The sequence below is a fragment of the Echinops telfairi genome, unplaced genomic scaffold, assembly GCF_000313985.2.
Source record: "Echinops telfairi isolate 266 unplaced genomic scaffold, ASM31398v2 ScPeMD7_7436;HRSCAF=8474, whole genome shotgun sequence".
NCBI classification, from domain to species: domain Eukaryota; kingdom Metazoa; phylum Chordata; class Mammalia; order Afrosoricida; family Tenrecidae; genus Echinops; species Echinops telfairi.
Genome location: NW_022111336.1, coordinates 3152731 through 3159478, shown reverse-complemented (window position 1 = coordinate 3159478; position 6748 = coordinate 3152731).

The following is a 6748-nucleotide window of genomic DNA, read 5'->3' as shown; positions in this document are numbered from 1 at the left end:
AGCTGGGCCCTGTGGAGGGCCTAATTGACTGGCAGCTGTCAGTTCATTGTTTAAATAGTTACTGTTCCTCTACAATGATTTCCCCCTACCACTCCCTGCCCCCACTGACTCAAACTAACACATGACCCCTTTGTATAATCTACATAGATTGCTAGTTTACTGCAGAGTACTTGAAAATACAAAAGCTTTCTTGGAGTGTTAAAACAAAGCAGCTTCTGACTTGCTCTGGAAATGCATTGTGGAGATCCTTATCTGCAAGGGCCTTTGATTTCCGGCCAAGGGTAGAGGAGTGTGGTCTAATAATAAAAGAGCAAAGCAGTTTGAGTAGTAAATTCACATCGAGATTTTCAGAGAATATTGAGATAATATCCAAAAGAGAAATTCAGAAAGCAGTTCCCAAACCAATAAATTCCACTCCTCCGCTTCCCAGGAAGAAATGAAAGCACAGATAGCAAGATTGCTTGTATTCATTTGAGGAAGTTATTTCACTTCTTTTTAAAATAGCCTGCACTGGCTTTATAGGACTAGACAAAATAGTAGCTAGTGATTGCGAGAAATTAGAAAACACCCATAATTTCATCTCTTTAAAGCAATATTTTTGTCTGAGCATATCTATATTATTTATTTATTTATTATCAGTTTTATCATGTGTCAGAGAAAAAGACTCTCTGGCTCTTGTTAAAATAAAGTAAAAAGAAAGCATTCAAATGGAGAATCACAGACTTCCCTACAATATGTGTACACCATGAATGCAAAGGGCAGATGTTTCATGAAGATAGAGATAGGTTGGATTCAGGAGTTAAAATTAAAGAATATCCTGACTGGCTTGCTAATGTAAGTTCTCCTGATTGGCTCGTTTGGGTAAATCATTCAAAACAAGCCCAGGCAACTTCTCTGTGCAAATACCTTCCTACATACTACTTAATCTCCTTTCAACCTCATCTTTTTGAGGGCAGGCTGCCCCTCCTTTGTTAAACCACCAATAGACATGAGTCACCTCAGAGCCAAGCAGAGCCTGGAACATAATGGAATTCAAGTCAGAGCTTGTGTAAGGCACTTTAGCTGTGCCTAACACCCCAAATTTTGGAATGTTCTTACACATCCCTGGTTCTTACATCCCTGGTTGGCATAGAAATCTGCAGACTAACAGTGACCCTATAGGACGAAGGAGAACTTCCTGCAAGTTTCCAAGACTGTAACTCTTCACAGGAGTACAAAGTCCTGTCTTTCTCCCACCGAGAAGCTGGTGGTTTTGTTAGCTGCAGACAGGAACCAGGGGTTGTTCCTGTACACACCAAGGCCTCCCCGACAGGAAGTTGGAAGCCGATAAAGGCTAAAGGGCCCCCTAATAAAATGATATTTTTAAAAAAGACAGCAGAAGAAAAAAAATGAGGTGCTGATACCAAGGGCTCAAGTAGACAGCAAATGTTTTGAGAACCATGATGGTAACAAATGTACAAAGGTGCTTGACACAATGGATGGACATATGGATTGTGATAAGAGTTGTACAAGCCCCCAGTAAAATGATTTTAAAAAGAACAAAAAAGGCTGAAGAGCGTACGCCAAATCATGCCCCGAGTCAGGGAGGCGGTACACCGGAGTGGACCCAAACTAGGCCAGGTGGGGTCAACCAGTACCATCGACCACGTCTCCCAGCCGAAGGCCGTACAGGCTCTAACCTGGAGACCACCGCCCTCTTTCCAACTGCTCCTCTGCCTTCCAGTCGGCCATGCCGAGGTCTCTCTCCCTCGCTGGCCTCAGGCCGCCACGTTTGGGTGTTCAGTCCCATGAGGTTGCCCGTATTCTGTGACTGTAAAACCTGAAACTTCTTCTGTCCTTTATAAAAACCCTCTTGGATCACCAACCAGGCTTCGGCGTAAATTTTTTCTTGTGCGAAGCCAAGAAGAGAGGTATTTCCCACCCAAGAAACCTAACAGTTTCAAACTGCCCACCTTGCAGCTAGCAGCCCAGTCCATAACCACTATGCTGCCAGGACTCCGGTTTGAATCTGTGCACAGATTAAAAGTCTGTCAGCAAGATGAACTTAAAGAAGGTAAGAGACTGGACCATAAATCAGCCATTCTATTTGGGTCAGGTGTTCTATAATTTGGACTCCATAGCAATCAAGTGTACACAATGGTGGAGAAGTACTAGTCCATTAAGGAAGAAGTAGCAAAAGTTAAATTTTCAACAAATAGCAATTGCATTACATCTTAAATTCTAAACAATAGGTTTCTGAAAGGCTACAAGTTTATGGTGGGAGCCGTAAATCAATTTTTAGACTCTACATAGATTCAGACTCCATTGAGTCCGTTGTGGTTATTAAAGAGCAATGCCTTTGCCTTTGGACAGAGTGTGTTTGAACGTAGATTACTACTACTCCCATAGTGAGCCCAGGAAGGGGTAGTCTCACCTCAGGAACTTGTCCTTGATAGAAATTGGAATACTAGAGTTGGGCAGTTACAAGTCACACCCCAACCAAGATAGTCAGAGGACTCAGAGTGAATCCTGTAAACTTTTCTAATTTGTAATAGTGTATGTATAGCAATTGTGATCCTTTTCCACTTCTATAATCCCTGCCTAGGATTGTGCTGAATTGATCTGCCACCCTTCATAAATTGGTGATGAATTTACTTTGTTTTCCACGATTTATAATTTGATCATGTTGCTATAAATTTTCAGATAGCATCATGGCCCCATGCTGATGGTCTCTCTCATTCAGATTATTTGTTTTTGTCCATGTCTGTGACCTGTTTAAGACTTCATAAAGGGGTCTCTAGAAATTATATGAGAATTTGGGATCACTTTTTCCCTTACAACACAATTGAGAAGGTTAGCTATTTCTCACTTCTCTGATATCTCTTTTCCTTTTTAATAAATAACTCATTTTATTGGGGGGATCTTACATCTCTAATATTTCTTCCATGGTTTGCTGAATATAATACATCTTGTAGGATCAAAAGAGACCGTGACACTTTAACAAAGTAAGAAAATATTCCAACTGGATCACATGCATATAGAATTGAGGCAAAATCAAATGCTTATTGTAGTCTTTTGATAAGTTCCTCGATGTTAATAAAAAAGGAAAATATTGTGAGTTTCCTATTTCATTCTATTCTCCCCCAATACCAATCTAATTCCTACTCGTTGGATCCCTCGAATGATCGGGAAAGCATTAGTAGGTCTGCGCTAGTCTAGAAGGACCTGGATGAAAACAAATAAAATCTTTATGGCATGTGACTAAGTGTTTGTGCATGCATAAGAGGAACTTTTAAAAGCCAGTGGAAAGTGGAATTAAAAGATCATGAAAGACAGTGGGGGTTGGGGTGGGGGTGGACAAGGGGACAACCAATGAATATGGCCACCAAGACCGAGGTACTGCAGAATCTCTGAACAACAAATATGGGGGAAATCACCATGGAAGAAAAACCAGGGATCTTAGTGAACTGAGTCAAGCAAACTGTCAATCCTCCACACCCTGAAGACAGTAGCTATGACTAGAAGGGGCAAATAGTTGGATTTGCTATGCCCAGGAGGATAGTGGAGCAGGGAACAAGCAGCCTTGTTTCTTCATGTATTCTGAACATTCAGAGGGGGTGGGCCCAGTTCACTCCTCTTGCTATAAGGCCTATGGCCTTAGGCTAACAGAGGGCTTTTTGTTTTGTTTTTCAGTTCTTTTTCTTTTCTCAAAGCCTATGGAGCTGCTTGAAAGAGGTGCCAACTAGAAACTTCTGCAGTTCTTTGACTGATGGGAAAGCCCACCAAAGTAGACGCAAAAAGGAGGATAGCCACGTACCCTGAGCTGTTCTCGGGGGTGGGGGTGGGGGGCTGAGGGAAGAGCCAACTTAAACAAGGCGATTTTCTTCTTTTGGTTTTGTAGTTTATATTCCTCCTTTTATGCACCACTCGACTGAGTCAACTGTCCCCACACAAAGTAGTCACCCTCCCACCCTTAACCGCTGCATCATGATGTTGCAGAGACAGCAGTGAATCTCAGTCCGTACAAAGAAGCAGAAAAGGTAAGCACAAACAGATGACCATATACAGGGCCAAAGGACTTTCCTGAAGAAGAAAAGTCAATGGAACTGCCAGAAAAAGAACTAAGGTGAATGATGTCCAGGTACTTTCAATGGATGCAGAAACAGATTGAGAGAGCTATGGAAAAATAAATGACAAATTAGAAATCTTACAACAACAACACAAATATAAATGCAGAAGATTAATTCTAAGATAATGTAATTAACACTTTAAAAAGAGTAAAGCAGTAGAATTGAAACAGGGGAAAGCCAAATTAGCGAGTTTGAAGACAAAGCTCTCAATTCAAATCTATGAGAACAATTAGCAAAAATAGTCTGAAGAAAAGCCTAAGAATTATGTGGGACATTACCAAGAGAAATGAAAAAATCCACAAGAAAATAGTTCAAAAATCATTGGAAGAAAATTTCCCTACTATCATAAAACAAGAAAGTCCTCAAGAAACTGAAATAATCTCAAATAGGATAGACCCCCAAAAGAAAATCACTGTGATGTATTATAGTCAAACTTTCTAATATCATGGACAAGGAAAGAATCCTAAGTGCAGCTCAGGAAAAAAGAATAGTTGCCTATAAAGGGAACCAATAAGAATAAGCTTGAATTTTTCAGCAGAAACCAAGTGAGAAAGAAGACAATGGAAGGACATATATAAAACCCTGAAAAAAATTAAAAATTGCCACCAAGAATCTTATATTCAACAGAATTATTCTTCAACTACAAGGGAGAAATAATATGTTTTCAGATGAAGCACAACTAAAGGAATTTGTCAAACCAAGACCAGCTTTACAAAAAAATTACTGAAGAGTTCTTTGGACCGAGAATCAAAACAGCAAACATACATCTGAGATCAGTGTCCAAGACATCATCACCCAGAAAGCAAACCACTTAAAAGCATTATTCAAAATAGAACAAGCCTACAACACTGAAAATAGGGAGCCAGAGATATCAATTCATAATAAAAGCAAATGTAAACCAAATAGAGGGGGAAGTATAGGTATTAAGCATCCAAATTGAGAGGAAAACAAGTAGTTTGCAAGAAAGAGCTGACTTCTAAATTAAGGGGAAATAGTAAATAAGATATCCTCAAAAAATGGGAAAACATAAAAAGGGAAGTCACAAAAGAATCTAATAACAAGTAAAAATAGCAACAAAAAAAGAAGAGGCAAATCTACAACCAAAAACTCAGCACCAAATTTATGAAGGACAAAGAATAAATAGCATAACCGAAAAACACATAACAAAGTAACAGCAACAAAACCACACATACCAATAATGACACTGAATGTAAATGGATTAAATGTATCAGTCAAGAGACAGAGTAGCTGATTGGATAAGAAAACGAGCTCATCAATATGATACAATAAACACCCTTTAGACACAAAATCAAAGGATGGATTGCTCTTTATAACTCTTTATTGCTCTTAACAACAAACTTATGGTAATCAGACAAAAAACACTAGTGGAAAACCCTAATCTCTGATAAAATAGACTTCAAGGCAAAATCCATCATGAGAGATAAAGAATTACATAATGATTAAAGGTATAATAGAATTCGAAGATATAGCCATATACACCTGTGGTAGTTATATAATCTGTTGTCAATTTGAGAGGATTAAGAGTGAAGGGGTGGAGTGTAGCCTGTCAATCAGGTGGTAGCTTGATGACCTCATTTGGTGGTGCTAAGGAGATAAATAGCTCAATAGAGTTAGGACACAGGGTCACTCTTTGTGAGACATTGTGTCTGACAAGACACATGGAGCAATACTAGTGCCCTGAGCTGGAGGAGCCACGTGGCGACTCCTGGCAGCAAAGAGATGCTTACAACACCACTGGATCCACAAGACTTCCCACCCACTGGCCTGTGTTCTTCCTGCATTCAGCATCATTGCATGTGTTTTATGAGTCTGAGGAGGAATTTATAGATTGTTATCGGACATATGGGCTAATATTGGATTTATGGACTTGATCTGGGTTATGCTGGGATGTTTTCTTAATGTACAATTACTCTTTATATAAAGCTCTTTCTTACATACATATGAATGTCTATGAATTTGTTTCTCTAGTATACCCAGACTGACACAGCACCCAATGAAATAGCCTCAAATACATTAGTCAAACGCTTATAGAATTGAAGAGAGAAATAGGCAATATAACAATAATAGGAGACTTCAATATACCACTCTTGAGGAAGAACAGAACATCAGGAAAGAAACTCAATAAAAACACAGAAGACACTAACACAGTCAATTTGACCTCCTAGACATATACAGAACACTCCACCTAACAACAGTATAATATACATTCTTTCCAGTATGTATGGAGATTTCACTAGAGTAGGGCATATGTGAGGACACAGAACAAACTTTAATAGATTTTAAAACACTGAGCTATTACAAACCATTTTCTTAGACTACAACATCATAAAATTAGAAGGCAACAACAGGAAGATCCAGAAAGAAAAGGGAAAAAATACACAGAAACTGGTAGTTGAAGAAATAAGGAATGAAATTATAAAATTCCTGAAAACAAAGACATCTTTGCTTTTTACACTTTAGAACAGTGGTTCTCAACCTTCCTAATGCCGCGCCCCTTTAATACAGTTCCTCACATTGTAGTGACCACCCCCCCAACCATAAAATTATTTTTGATGCTACCTCATCACTGTAATTTTCCTACTGTTATGAATCAGGCCACCCCTGTGAAAGGGTCGTTC